Raw genomic sequence first — 16,902 nt, 5'->3', positions numbered from 1 at the left:
TCTCACAGAGATTTCTCCCTGTTCTCCATAATGTGAACACCTTCCTTTTTGTTGTGGAAAGTAATAAACCCAACTGTGTTTTGTTAAACATGTGTTCCTAGTGATCTTTAGCCAAGCAGTACAGCACTGATAAATAATTTATTGTGCATTATGCTGTATCAAACTTAGGCCAATTTAAAAATAATTAAGTCAATTTTATGCTTTTCTCAAATTAGTGTTATGTAACGACAAAATTCATTAAAAAACAGAGACATTATTTTGCTGCCAAAGGTCTGTATAGTCAAAGCTATGGTTTTTCCAGCAGTCATGTATGGGTATGAGAGTTGGACCATAAAGAAGGCTTAGTGCCAAAGAATTAATGCTTTTGAAATGTGGTGTTTGAGAAGACTCTTGAGAGTGCCTTGGACAGCAAAGAGGTCAAACCAGTCAATCCTAATGGAAATCATCCCTGAATATTCATTGGAGGGACTGACGCTGAGGCTGAATTTCCAATACTTCAGCCACCTGATACAAAGAGCTGACTCATTTGAAAAGATACTGATGCTGGGAAAGATTGAAGGCAGGAGGAGAAGGAGATGACAGAGGACAAGATGGTTGGATGGCATCACCGGCTCAACTGAAATGAGTTTGAGTAAGCTCCAAGAGAAGGTGAAGGACAGGGAAACCTGGAGTACTGCAGTCCATGGGGTCACAAAGAGCCAGACATGACTGAGTGACTGAATAACAACAAAAACAATAATAGCAACAGAATTAACCACTTGGGGAAAGCTCATGTGATGTCAGTCAGATTCCAGCCATTAGAAATGAGCTGCATAGAATAATTGTCTATTTTTAATTTGCCCTAAAAAAAACCAAAACGTTTATTTTAAAGCAATGAATTGCCATTTTTATTATAAGTTCTTAAAAATAATAAAGCACACACATAATACCCCTTTTAAGAAACTATAAAACCAAATGTGCTAATTCAAAAATATATTGCAATAGAGAGTATTTGAAACATACTGGTTTTTGAAAAATATTTTCTTTCTAAAACTCTAGTAACTAAGACATTAAACTGACACAAATAAATAGCTTATTTGTCTCAAATGTCCAAATGAAGTATATAGAAAATCAATTTTGGCTAAACAAAGAACAGATGGTAAATAATGTGTTTACATTAAAATTACTATGATAGTAGTCACAGCATAAAAATAAGCACTGGGTTTCATTTCCTCAGGCTGAATGTTGCAGACTAGAGAAAAGAATTATCACAAGGGAATGAGAGTAAGTCTCATATAATTTCCTTTTACTACCCTCAGAGAAACCAGCATTATGATTATCATAAGCAGATGAGTAAAACAGAGCTTTATAATAACTCATAAAGAAGAAGATAATTTAGAAAAAGCATTAACATTGTCATTTTCTTTGAAATCCTTGAATGTGAATGAAAACAAAGGGGCTTAATAAATATTTTTAATGAATAGCTTATTTAGTTACCTGAACACAAAAGATCTATTATCCAATGGCATAATCGACTGTGTGTGTGTGTTTTGACAGCCCAGCATATTGTTGCAAGCATTCTTCTGCAGAGTTTAAGTTGTAATCCTTGCAGTCTTTTGATTTGATCCAAACTCATCAAGGTCTTACAGCTCTTAGATGAAAAGAATAATGATTACTCAGTGGACCAAGATGAATGCAAAGGAAAAAGCTGTCACAATATTTACAATAATATGTTTTTCTATATTCTCATAGTTGCTTAGGGGATTATTTTGACTGAGCATATAATGAAATTTTTAATTATCCTATGTAAAATTTTTAATGATTTTTTCCTGCACTTTTAATCAACTTGGTAATGTATTCCTACATTTTTTGAATTTTATATTACTTTGGATCATATCATTTTCTTCTCTTTCATTTTTCACCTCTTTTATTTCCAAAACGAGAGAAGAAGAAAAGGAGGCAGCATATGAGGGAAAAACAAGTAAAAGAAGAATAGTAAGAAAGCTAAAGAATAATAAAGCAATTTCCCTTACAAAGTTTAAAAATAAAGTGGTTATTAGGATGTAAAAAAAATTATGTATTGTATATTTTTCTCAAATATACAGAGCTACCATCCACAAAAAAATGAAAAAAAAAAGTCTCTAATGATTTATAATGGAGAATACTGATAATTAAAGAACCTAAAACAGTAATAGAAACAGCAGATTTTAACATTTCAAGGTTTTGCCTAGTAAGGAATGTCCAAATACAATATATCTGATTATAATGAAGAAGGAAACGGGACAAGAGAAGCTAAAGATGACAATCTCAGGGAGACAAAAATGAAAAACAGACAACAGTTATATCTTCACTTAAGATTTGATTGCACCTACTAACTTTTTTGGGTAATTCCTTTTCATTAAAATCAAAAATCATTTGCTTATTTGTATTTTTTTTTTATTTTAATAACATCTTCTCAAACTCCCCTTTCTAAACATGTTATTTTTTCCTTGGCTACTTTTGAGGAAGAACTTTTTCTTCAAGTTCATTAACACAGCTGTTTCTCTTTGTATTGTTGTTTAGTCATCTCTGACTTTTGCAACTCCACAGACTATAGAGCACTAGGTTCTTCTGTCCATGATATTCCCCAGTCTAGAATACTGAAGTGAGTTGCCATTTCCTTCTCCAGGGAATCTTCTTGACCCAAGAGTCAAATTTGCATCACTTGCTTGGCAGGCCGATTCTTTACTACTGAGTCACTGCTGCTGCTGCTGCTAAGTCGCTTCAGACGTGTCCGACCCTGTGCGACCCAGAGATGGCAGCCCACCAGGTTCCGCCATCCCTGGGATTCTACAGGTAAGAACACTGAAGTGCGTTGCCATTTCCTTCTCCAACTGAGCCACTAGGTAAACCCATTCTCTTCATCAGTCATTTCAGTTCAGTCTCTCAGTCGTGTCCAACTCTTTGCGACCCCATGAATCTCAGCACACCAGGCCTCCCTGCCATCACCAACTCCCGGAGTTCACTCAGACTCACGTCCATCGAGTCAGTGATGCCATCTAGCCATCTCATCCTCTGTCGTGCCCTTCTCCTCCTGCCCTCAATCCGTCCCGGCATCAGTATCTTTTCCAATGAGTCAACTCTTCGCATGAGGTGTCCAAAGCACTGGAGCTTTAGCTTTAGCATCATTCCTTCCAAAGAAATCCCAGGGTTGATCTTCAGAATGGACTGGTTGGAACTCCTTGCAGTCCAAGGGACTCTCAAGTCTTCTCCAACACCACAGTTAAAAAGCATCAATTCTTTGGTGACCAGCCTTCTTCACAGTCCAACTCTCACATCCATACATGACTACTGAAAAACCATAGACTTGACTAGATGGACCTTAGTCGGCAAAGTAATGTGTCTGCTTTTGAATATGCTGTCTAGGTTGGTCATAACTTTTCTTCCAAGGAGTGTCTTTTAATTTCATGGCTGCAGTCACCATCTGCAGGGATTTTGGAGCCCCCCAAAAATAAAATCTGACACTGTTTCCACTGTTTCCCTATCTATTTCCCATGAAGTGATGGAACAAGATGCCATGATCATTTTCTGAAAGTTGAGCTTCAAGCCTACTTTTTCACTCATCTCTTTCACTTTCATTAAGAGGCTTTTTAGTTCTGCCGTAAGGGTGGTGTCAACTGCATATTTGAGGTTATTGATATTTCTCCTGGCAATCTTGATTCCAGCTTGTGTTTCTTCCAGTCCAGCGTTTTTCATGATGTACTGTGCATATAAGTTGAATAAGCAGGGTGACAATATACAGCCTTGACGCACTCCTTTTCCTATTTGAAACCAGTCTGTTGTTCCATGTCCAGTTCTAACTGTTGCTTCCTGACCTGCATACAGATTTCTCAAGAGGCAGGTCAGGTGGCCTGGTATTTGCATCTCTCTCAGAATTTTCCAAAGTTTATTATGATCCACACAGTCAAAGGGTTTGGCATAGTCAATAAAGCAGAAGTGGATGTTTTTCTGGAACTCTCTTGCTTTTCCCATGATCCAGCAGATGTTGGCAATTTGATCTCTGGTTCCTCTGCCTTTTCTAAAACCAGCTTGAACATCAGGAAGTTCACAGTTCACTTATTCATACTTTTTTTAAAACAATTTTTGTATCATCTCCTTAATGTAAATTCTGGAAACTCTTTCATTTCCTTTGTTGATACATACTATATAATTCCAGTTACTGCTAGAAAATTCTTTCATATCCCACATAGTCTCAATATCTTTTTCTTTGATTCATTTTTCAAGTTTTCACATTATATCACAAAAATAACAACAAAATAAGCTATTTAAATCATGAAAACTATATATATATATATATATATATATTAATGCTGTGTTCATTCTTTTTCCTTTTTTTTAAATATTTTTAAATTTTTGCGACCCCATGGACTGTAGCCTACCAGGCTCCTCTGTCCATGGGATTTTCCAAGCAGTAGTATTGGAGTGGATTGACATTTCCTTCTCCAGGGTGTGTTCATTCTTAAAAAAAAAAAAAAAAACCTCTTCAAGAGGACTTTCTCTGAAGTTCACTGGTTAAGCCTCCAAGCTTTCACTTCAGGGAGCATGGCTTCCATCCCTCATCAGTCCCGCATTCTGCAAGGCCTGACCAAAAAACAAACAACAACATAATAAAAACCTCTTGAAATTGAAGTATTCCAAACTAAATTTTCAAAGTTGTTTGAAGGTTAGTATGGATATTCTTTTCTAGTGACTCCTATAGTTCATAATAAAGTGATCTACTGAATCACAGGTATTGAGTAGAAATATGCAAATCTCTTTAGGGAGTATCCATTTATATTTGGTGTAGGAGGAAGGAGATGAAATGCTAAAAACACAAACGGAAAGTTCCTCACTCTACATATCCTTTGTGGTTTGGTTAGCAGGTTCAATCTGTGGTCGCCCATCTCCATTATGTGGATTAATGGGATACCCAAGATTTGAATCATTGCAGAGAATGAGAAAGCATGGTGACTCCTCTCTGGTTCCTAAAGCTTCCACCAGAAAGATTCACATTTCATAGGTATGAATATTTTGCTAAATGAATCAGGTCATAGGTCTATCGAACTTCAATTTGAGAATATAATTCTAATATTATGAAGATGGTGATTTTGAAATATGTGGTATGTAGCAATTACTATGACTTTAGAGGGCATCTTAAATATTAAAAATTCCTTGCTATGAGGCTATTCTATATGTCTAAGAAATTTTTTTCTGTACAAATCTAGGTAATAGAGTGTTTAATATGAAAATGTCCAGTTCAGAAACCTTGTCTTTATATAAACCTTTTATTTAAACCTTGTTTAAATATAATACATTACCACTTTTTAAAAATTCAAAAAGAAAAGTATAAATAAGAGTACAAAGATCATTTAAAGTTTCATAACTAAAAAATAACCGAGGTTAACATTTTGGAACATATTTTGGAATTTTTAGCACATACCTACATTTTCATATAATTCATTTATTGGGCTTGAACTCTCATACTGTTTTTTTTTTTTACCTGCTTTTGTATGCTACATGGAATTCTCTTAATAACTATAGAATAACAAAGCCTTGCAATTTTGATGGTTTCTGCTGCTGCTGCTGCTGCTAAGTCACTTCAGTCATGTCTAACTCTGTGCGACCCCATAGATGGCAGCCCACCAGGGTCTTCTGTCCCTGGGATTCTCCAGGCAAGAATACTGGAGTGTGTTGCCATTTCTTTCTCCATGATGATTTCTGCTGCTGCTACTGCTGCTGCTAAGTCACTTCAGTCATGTCTGTCTCTGTGCGACCCCATAGACGGCAGCCCACCGGGCTCCTCTATCCCTGAGATTCTCCAGGGAGTATGTTGCCATTTCCTTCTCCATGATGGTTTCTAATGATGGCAAATTATACAGTAGTGGAAAATCTAATTCCAAATGAGATAGCATGAAGTGGTGTGGCCCTTGGTAGGTGACTAGGTCTTGAGAGCAGACCCCTCATGAATTTAATTACAGACATTATAAAAGAGATCCCAGGGACTCCCTTCCCCTTCCCATATAAGACACAGGGTATCTACTTACCAGGAACTGAGCTCTCACTAGACATTGAATCTGCTGGCACTTTGATCTTCGATTCCCCAGCCAGCAGAACTATGATAAAAAGCACTTCTGTTGTTTAAAGCCATCCAGTCTATCCTATTGCAGCAGTCTGAATGAACTAAGACAAAGTCTATAAATCTATTTCTTGACTTTCTAATCTTTTCTCCTGATCTCTCTGTCCACCTTTACATGAACATCACATTCTCTTGATTACTGTAGCTTTATTTACACTTCAAAATCAGGTAGAGTTCTCCTGTATAATAAGATAGTAAGAGTTTTCTCTTTTATTTTTCAATATTGGTCTGTGTGTGGCAGTCCCTTTGTCTTTCCATATAAATTTAAAAGTAGTTTGTGGAAAAGAATACTTCTAGGATTTTGATAGGGGTTGTATTGAAACTGTAGGGTCTTTCTTGAAAGGAGGGCAGTTGTCAGCCTGGCAGAGGTAAAAGACTTTGATCATCATGATAAGGTAGGGCTAATGTTGCATATACACATACGTAACATTACTACATGGAGAAGGAAATGGCAACCCACTCCAGTACTCTTGCCTGGAGAATCCCAGGGACAGATGAGCCTGATGGGCTGCGGTCTATGGGGTCGCACAGAGTCGGAGACCACTGAAGTGACTTAGCAGCAGCAGCAGCAACATTACTACAACTGCTCCTTGGAAGAAAAGCTATGAGAAACCTAGACAGCATATTAAGAAGCAGGGACATCACTTCGCTGACAAAGGTCCGTATATTCAACTGTATGGTTTTTCCAGTAGTCATGTACGGATATGAGAGTTGCATCATAAAGAAGTCTGAGCACTGAAGAAATGATGATATCGAATTGCGGTGCTGGAAAAGCCTCTAGAGAGTCCTTTGGATGGCAAGGAGTTCAAATCAGTCAATCCTAAAGGAAATCAACCATGAATATTCATTGGAAGAACTGAGGCTGAAACTAAGGCTCCAATACTTTGGCTACCTGATGCGAAGAGCCCATTCTTTGGAAAATAATCAGATGCTGGGAATGATTGAATGCAGGAGGAGAAGGGCGCAACAGGGAATGAGGTGGTCATTTGGCATCTCCAACTCAATGGACATGAGTTTGAGCTAACTGTGGGAAATAGTGAAGGACAGGTAATTCTTGTGCACTGTAGTCTGTTGGATTGCAAAAAGTTTATGAAAATTTAGCAACAAAACAACAACAAACAAATGTTACATAAAAAGGAAAGAGATGAATATGTTTGGCACCCAGGTGGCTGATGGAGTACCTCTTTGTATTTCACTACTCAGTACTGATCATTAATGAACATTAGCCAAAGCCTATGAAAGGCTCAAATCTCTGAGGAATAAGGATCTAGGTCAACTCCCCACAAAAGTTACCTACACCAGCCACAGTGTTGATTTTGAGAAGAATCTGAAATGGTAATCCAGGAGGAAGATAGTAAATATCACATATATTTTACTGCCAGCTGTTAGGTTTAGGGTAGTTTGTCTCACTATTCTTCCCATTACACATTTTTCCAGTAATGATAAATCAGAATCTTGAAGGATCTGTTATGTAAGGCCAATTTATGTGAAGTGGAGTTGCACTGTAGCAACTGCTGTGGTACATCACACAAATTTTCCTTTAAGGATCAGGGTAGTTGTTCAGTCAATAAGTCATGTCAGATTCTTTGTAACTCCTTGAGCTGCAAGGATCAGGGAAGATCCCATTTTCTAGGAATGTTGCCAGCTAAAGTTGTCTTGTTTGAATATGACTTTGCAGATCATAACAAACTGTGGAAAATTATTAAGAGATGAAAATACCAGACCATCTTATCTGTCTCCTGAGAAAACTGTATGCCAGCCAAGAAACAACTGATAGAACCCTGTATGGAACAACTGACTGGTTCAGGATTGAGAAAGGAGTGTGAAAAGGATGCTTGTGGTCATCATGTTTATTTAACCTATATGGACAGCACATATAAGTTCCAGGCTGGATGAGTTACCAGCTGGAATATAGATTGCCAGGAGAAACATCAACAACTTCAGACATGCAGATGAGGTTGCATGGCAGAAGCAAAGAGGAACCAAAGAACCTCTTGATGAGACTGAAAGAGGAGAATGAAAAACCTGGCTGAAAACAAATTATTAAAAAACTAAGATCATGGCATTCAGCCCCATCATTTCATGGCAAATAGAAGGAGAAAATGTGGAAAGAGTGACAGATTTCTTCTTCTTAGACTATAAAATGACTGCAGATGGTGACTGCAGCTATGAAATTAGAAGATGATTGCTTCTTGGCAGGAATGCTATGACAAACCTAGACAGTATATTAAAAAGCAGAGACATCACTTTGCCAATGAAGATCCATGTTGTTGAGGCTATGAATTTTCCAATAGTCATGTATGGTTGTGAGAGCTGGACTGTAAAGAAGGCAGAGTGCCAAAGAATTGATGCTTTCAAACTGTGATTTTGGAGAAGACTGTGATTTTGGAGAAGACTCTTGAGAGTCCCTTGGACAGCAAGGAGATCAAACCAGTCATTGGAAGGACTGATGCTGAAGCTGAAGCTCCAACACTTTGACCGCCCGATGCAAAGAGCTGACTTATTTGAAAAGACCCCAATGCTGGGAAAGATTGAAGGCAGAAGGAGAAGAGGGTGATAGAGTATAAGATGGCTGGACAGCATCACTGATTCAATGGACATGAACTTGGGCAAACTCTGGGAGATAGTGAAGGACAGGGAAGCCTGGTGTGTTGCAGGTCATGGGGTCATGAAGATTCAGACACAACTAGGTGACTGAACAACAAAATTGTCTTTCTCTCAAAGAATTGTCCTCAATCAAAGGGAACTGCCTACACCAAAGTAACACCCATTTGAAAACAAATTCATGTGGGTGTAAAAAAGTCTGTCCCCCTTGTTTCAATTTTGAACCTATTTGAATTTCAATTCTTGCTTCACATCTCTCTTGCAGAAGTCTTGATTCCAATGGAATCACAGTTCAACCTTTTTCTCAACAGGATCTTGTTGCTGAGATTCTCTTTCATCTGTTGCTGTTGACAGCATTTTTCAGTAATATTCTTAAACATATAAACCTTTTCTCAAGAGACTTCCGGGGAATTAGGTCTCATAAACTCTTTTCAGTTATTTTGAGAACTAATCAATATATTAGAAAGAACATAATTTGCACCAACCAGTCCATTCTGAAGGAGATCAGCCCTGGGTGTTCTTTGGAAGGAATGATGCTAAAGCTGAAACTCCAGTACTTTGGCCACCTCATGCGAAGAGTTGACTCATTGGAAAAGACTCTGATGCTGGGGAGGGATTGGGGGCAGAAGGAGAGGGGGACAACAGAGGATGAGATAGCTGGATGGCATCACTGACTTGATGGACGTGAGTCTGAGTGAACTCCGGGAGTTGGCGATGGACAGGGAGGCATGGTGTGCTGCGATTCATGGGGATGCAAAGAGTCGGAGATGACTGGGTGACTGAACTGAACTGAGCATATAGGAGCTAATACTAAAATAGTATACATACACAAGTGAACTTAATTTGCTTTTATTAATTTTATTCATACTTTTACAAAGTACGCTATATATTGTTTAAGCATCTTATAAATATCTGAAAGGTACTATTTTGTAAAATTAGAAGATTACAATTGCTCTCATTAAAGTTCAAGTGTCTTATTTTATAAATTATATTGCCACAAACATTTATCGAGGGTCAATATTTATCAATTTTATTACATTTGAAGAAACATACTATCTGTGTTCACAATGACCCTATGAGGTAGAAACTATTACTGCCCCCATATTACAGATGAATATGGGGGTAAAAGCAAAAACAGAGTTTTCTCTAACTCTTCATACACTTAATAAGGTGACTGGCCTTGAACCAACTCACTAATCAAAAGTTAGCAATTTTTTTTTTTCCGTATAGAAACATAGAGTAAATATTTTAGATTTTGCTGGCTGCATACAGCCACTGTAACAGTCTTTAAAAAAAAATTCCCTACACTTGAAAAATGTCAATATATTTCTAAGTTAACAGGCCACACAAAAACAGGGAGAAGGCTGAATTTGTCCTACAGGCTGTACTTTGTAATCTTTGTGCTATACTGAAAGAAACTACTTTCCTTGCCCCTGGTTACTTGTTATGACAGATCCTAGAAGAAATATTCTAACTTCACTACTGAAAGTTCTTTCTACTGATGTATTTGTTGTCCCTGTAAAACTAGAAATAAAAACTGCTGTTGAGTTGCCTTCTACTTATTATTATAAATATACAGTAATTAAGTATACAATGCTACAATGCAACTAGAAGTGTTTAAGAGTTGAATGCTAAATATTTATTTGAAATTTTTTCAAATAAAGATGAAAATATGAGCAATGTCAGCCTTTATTGTAATATATGTGCTTTTATTTAGCTAAAAGCATAGCCTGATGCTGAAAACATAAGACAATTTATTATATGATAGTATGTCTACACAGAGATAGATTTTTAATCATAAAAATCAGCAGTTTTTCAAATTAACAACTTCAAGAACCATTTTCAATTAGCAATAATATCTTATAAGCATCCAATTAAATCTAAGTTAAATATTTATCTGAAACATTAAGCATGATGGAATGTCCAATAGGTAAGGTGAAATATTTACATAGTCTGAAGATTTCTGCTGGAGAAAAAAGTAGCTTTGTCCTCAGAAAAGCAAATTTTATCTTATGAACCTAATTTCTGCTAGGCATACAATTTGTATTTACTACTAGTTGATAATATATTAAACCAACAGTCCAATCAAATTGACTTCTATATTTGTAGTATGTGTCTACATACGTGGGTGTATGCATTCTAAGTTGCTTCAGTTGTGTTTATGACTTGCGACCCTATGGACTGTATTATCACCCCATGTCTTGTGACCCTATGGGCTGTAGCCCACCAGGATCCTGTCCATGGCATTCTGCAGGCAAGAATACTGGAGTGAGTTGCCATGCCCTGCTTCAGGGGATCTTCCTGACTCAAGGATCGAACCTATGTCTCCTAAATCTCCCGCATTGGTAGGCAGGTTCTTTACCACTAGTGCCACCCAGGAAGGCTTGTTTACACACTCTGTGTGTGTGTGTGTGTGTGTGTGCATATATATATATATATATATCTGTATATACACAGATTTTGCTAGTGGTGGTAAAACCTGCCTGCCAATGCAGGAGATGTAGGAGACATGGGTTGGATCCCTAGGTCAGGAAGATCACCTGGAGAGGGGCATGGCAACCCACTCCAGTATTCTTGCTTGGAGAATCCCATGGAGAGAGAAGCCTGGCAGATTCATAGGATCCTACAGACCATGGGGCTTCAAAGAGCTGGACATGACTGAAGCAAATTGGCACACACTGCATATATAGAGTTAGACAGTTTATATATATATATATATATATACATATATATATATATATATATATATATTCAAGGGAAACACTTAAACACAATGATAAGAAAGCCTATAATTAACTATATGCCACAATTTTATTCATCTGTGTACTATGTTAAAGAATAGCAATTATTTTGTAGTAATGCAGTAGAATGGTAAGTTAGTTGATTATTTGTTGTCATTCAGTGGCTCAGTCATGTCCTACTCTGCAACCCCATGGCATGTGGCATGGCAGGCTTCCCTATACTTCACTATCTTCTGGAGCTTGGTTAAACTCATGTCCATTGAGTTGGTGAAGCCATCCAATGGTCTCATCCTCTGTTGTCCCCCTCTCTTCCTGCCTTCAATCTTTCCCAGGGTCTTTTCTAGTGGATTGGTACTTTGCATCAGGTAGCCAAAGTATTAGAGTTTCAGCTTCAGCATCAGTCCTTCCAGTGAGTATTCAGGATAGATTTCCTTCAGGATTAACTGGTTTGATCTCCTTTCAGTCCATTGGACTCTCAAGTCTTCTCCAACATCACAATTCAAAAGCATCGATTCTTTGGCACTCAGCCTTCTTTTATGGTCCAACCCTGACTTCCAAACATGACTACTAGAAATGTCATAGCTTTGACTATTCAGACCTTTGTCAGCAAAGTAATGTCTCTACTTTTTAATACATCATGTTTGCCATAGCTTTTTTTTTTTTCCCAAGGAGCAGGTATCTTTTAATTTCATGGCTGCAGTCACTATCTGCAGTGATTCTGGAGCCCAAGAAAATAAAGTCCGTCTTTCGTTCCATTGTTTCCTCATCTATTTGCCATGAGTGATGGGACCAGATGCCCTGATTTTCATTTTTTGAATGTTGAGTTTTAAGCCAGCATTTTCACTCTCTTCTTTCACCTTCATCAAGAGGCTTTTTCATTCCTCTGCACTTTCTGCCATAAGGGTGATGTCATCTGCATATCTGAGGTTATTGATATTCCTCCCAGCAATCTTGATTACAACTTGTGCTTCATCCAGCCTGGCATTTCATGTGATATACTCTTTATATAAGTTAAAAGAGCAGGTTGACAATATGTAGCTTTGATGTACTTCTTTTCCAATTTTGAAACAGTCAGTTGTTTCATATCCTGTTCTAATTGTTGCATTTTGACCTGCATACAGGTTTTTCAGGGGGCAGGTAAAGTTGTCTGATATTCCCATCTCTTTAAGAATTTTCCACAGTTTGTTGTGATTCACACAGTCAAAGGTTTTAGCATAGTCAATGAAGCAGATGTTTTTCTGAAATTCTCTTGTTTTTTTTTTTTTTTTTTCTATGATCCAATGGATGTTGGCAGTTTGATCTCTTGTTCCTCTACTTGTTCAAAATCCACTTTGAACATCTGGAAATTCTCAGTTCACACACCTTTGAAATCTAGCTTGGAGAATTTTGAGCATTACTTTGCTAGCATGTGAAGTAAGTGCAATTGTGTGGTAGTTTGAGCATTCTTTGGCATTTTGTTCCTTTGGGATTGGATAAAAAACTGACCTTTTCTAGTCCTGTGGCCACTGATGAGTTTTCCAAATTTGCTGGCATATTGAGTGCAGTGCTTTCAAAGCATCATTATCTAGGATTTGAAATAGCTCAACTGGAATTCCATTACCTCCACTACCTTTGTTCATATTGATGCTTCCTAAGGTCCACTTGACTTTTTTTTTTAATTTTTATTTATTATTTTTATTTTTTAATATAAATTTATTTATTTTAATTGGAGGTTAATTACTTTACAATATGATGTCTGGCTCTAGGGGAGTAATCACACCACCGTGATTATCTGGGTCATTAAGATCTTTTTTGTATACTTCTTCCATATGTTCTTGCCCCCTCTTCTTAATATCTTCTGCTTCTGTTAGGTCCATACCATTTCTGTCCTTTAGCGTGCCCATCTTTGCATGAAATGTTCCCTTGGTATCTCTAATGTTCTTGAAGAGATCTCGTCTTTTCTATTCTATTGTTTTTCTATCACTTAGGAACACTTTCTTATCTCTTCTTGCTATTCTTTGGAAGTCTGCATTCAGATGGGTATATCTTTCCTTTTCTCCTTTGCCTTTCACTTCTCTTCTTTTGTTAGCTATTTGTAAGACCTCTTCAGACAACCATTTTGCCTTTTTGCATTTCTTTTTCTTGGGGATGTTTTGATCACTGCCTCCTGTACAATGTTATGAACCTCCATGCATTGTTCTTCACACACTCTATCTACCTGATCTTATCCCTTGAATCTATTTCTCACTTCCGCTGTATAATTGTAAGAGATTTGATTTAGGTCATACCTGAATGGTCTAGTGGTTTTCTCTACTTTCTTCAATTTAAGTCTGAATTTTGCAATAAGGTGTTAATAATCTGAGCCACAGTCAGCTCCCAGTCTTATTTCTACTGACTGTATAGAGCTTCTTTGTCTTTGTCTGCAAAGAATAACCAATCTGATTTTGGTATTGACCATCTGGTGATGTCCACGTGTAGAGTCTTCTCTTGTGTTGTTGGAAGAGGGTGTTTATTATGACCAGTGTGTTCTCTTGGCAAAACTGTGTCAGCTTTTTCCCTGCTTCGTTTTGTACTCCAAGGCCAAACTTATGGTTAGTTGATTATACCACCATGTATTAAAAGAAAGACCTATTATGTAAATGTACTAGTGAAAGGAACATACTGTGATTTGGAAAAGTGTTTGGAAGTCATGTAACCTAACCTAATATCCAAGTTAATCCCTACAGTCACCTTCTTTTGCAAATTCATAAACAGCCCAAAGAAAAATAATTCACTGGAAAACATATTCTGTAATCCATAAAGAGAACTTGAAATTCTGGAAGACAATCAAACAAGCTTATTCCCTTCATTTCAGTATTTATTCCAACTCCACTGTTTCATTCTAGTAATCTTGAAAAAATAACAAGAATAAAAAGTATCCATTTATATCTTTATCATCCATAGTCTTTGGTGGTGATGTAAAATCCACACAGTATTATTATTTTGATCAATATTATGTCAGAGCAAAATTCATATGGAGGGAATGGAGAAATTTCAATTCTGAGAGTGATTTGCAGCTTCATTAGCTCCATAAATCTCATCATACTTACTTGATGGATCATCATGCATCAGTTGTGACAAGCCCCAAGCTCTGTAAACATTCATTTTCATCTGTGAAAACATAACTTGAAATTAGAGGATCTTTATGAAAATTTCCAGCTCATAATTCCCAGGGATGTACATCTGACTTAAAATTCATGAGCGGTTTTCTAATGGAGAAGTCTCTCAGTGTTGAAATGGAGATATAATTCTTTTCAAGCTCCTAGACAAAAGCTGAATCTCGGTGACTTCACTTCCTCCATCAGCCTGATTAGGTCCGTACAATCTTATCCAAATAGGCAAGTAGGTGTGTCCATGTAAGGATCTTGCTCCTTATAACTCATCTAAAGGTAACTCATGCCACTCACATGTCTGAGGAGCTTACTGACAATTTAAGTAAAGTACATTCTCTTTGGCAATATTTAGAAGTATCATGTTATTGTAGTTAGACTTTCATTAGCATAAATTACAAAATGCACACTTCTATGCATAACTATTACTCAAATCTAGGATTCTTTATTTCTGTAGCCCAGAAATAATAGGACTTCCTTGGTGGCTCAGATGGTTAATCGTCCGTCTACAATATGGGAGACCTGGGTTCGATCTCTGGGTTGGGAAGATCCCCTGGAGAAGGAAATGGCAATCCACTCCAGTACTATTGCCTGGAAAATCCCATGGACAGAGGAGCCTGGTAGGCTACAGTCCACGGGGTCACAAAGTGTCGGACATGACTTGACTTGAGTGACTTGACTTTAATGCTTCATTGGTGGCTTTCTATACCACCCCTGGGTTGTTTATTCCTGACACTTGTGTGTCTAATTTTCTATCTTTTAAAAGGCAATAGAGTGTGGCTAGGAACATGTTTTTGAAATTATAATCATTCTCAGATAACAACTTCAATCAACTCAATCATATAACATAAAAGACAGGAAGAGCATAAAGTCAATACTTATATATGAAAAGCAAGAAATTCTCATAATTTCAATATTAAAGACTTAAATGACATCTACATGCTAAATTAGAAAAAAAAATTTTTCTTAGTGTTCCTTCTCTGAATATAGGCATTTGAGAGTAACCTAATATATACAATTTTATTTTCATAAAAGAATCACCTCTTGATTTATATTTTGCAATTATCTTAAAATATGTATTTTATTTCCCATTTCTAAGTAAAACTACTGCACTGATAAGAAGATTTTTAATCTTTCTTAAGATAACTATGTTGTTCAAAAATTGTTTTTGGAGCAAGAGCACTCTGAAAATGTTACCCAGACTTCTATATCATGTTACTTTATATATTTTCAAAAGTTTTCAGACTTTGGCCCAGGCTATGCTATGTATTATTCCAATAAGCCTGAAATTTTCCTGATTGAAATAGTGTTATTTATGATATTTAAAAAGGGATATATTTTATCCAGGAGGATATGATTATCTTCTCTGTATCTTTTGGTGTACATTATAATCAGACTTACTGGTGCCACAATTTATAAAATACTTATAAACCTAAGAAGCAAATTCTGAATGACTGCTATAAGAAATTGTCAAGCAAAAACTTTTTTTCTAACTAGTTACTAATCCCATAAATGGTGTTTGAAATAAGATAATGACCAAGGAAAATGATAATACAATTCCTCCAAGCTATTTTTCATTAATAATTTTACCAGCAATTTTTCACTGAATGATGAAAAACAGTATGCTAAATTAAGGATTTTTTCATAAAATCTCAATACAGATAGAAATTTATTATTAAATGGTTTAAAATATTTTAAATGCTTTATGATTTCAAGGAATTGTATCAAATTATATAAGGAAGATAAATAAGTTGAGCATTATATATTAATGTATTAATATATGCTGTATAATTATTATATATTATGTATAATATTGCTAATATAATACTTTCACAGATTTTAACATGTTTAAACCCGTTATTTGATAATAACCTAGTTTTATTTTAGAGTTACATGCATGTGTGCTAGGTTGCTTCACTCTTATCCAACTCTGCAATGCTATAGACTGTAGCCCACCAGGCTCCTCTGTTCATGGGATTCTGTAGGCAAGAACACTGGAGTGGGTTTCTGGGTACTCCTCAGAAATTCCCAACCCAGGGATTGAACCCTTGTCTCTTTAAGTCTCCTGCTTTGTCAGGTAGATTCTTTACTACTAACACCACCTGGAAAGCCCATTTTATCCTTGAGTCTATTTATGTGTTAAGATAAGGCTAACATAGACATTTGCTGATTTGTATGATTAAAGTAAGGTAAAGTAGTTTGCATATGGATATAAAGACAAAATATTTCAACAAGAGAGAGGTATGAAACCCTGGAATTTGCCAACACTAAATAGTATATGAAAGTCTAGTGTGAT

This window comes from Ovis aries, chromosome 1 (assembly GCF_016772045.2).
Source record: "Ovis aries strain OAR_USU_Benz2616 breed Rambouillet chromosome 1, ARS-UI_Ramb_v3.0, whole genome shotgun sequence".
Classification (NCBI taxonomy): Eukaryota; Metazoa; Chordata; class Mammalia; order Artiodactyla; family Bovidae; genus Ovis; species Ovis aries.
Note: the sequence above shows the minus strand (reverse complement) of the source record.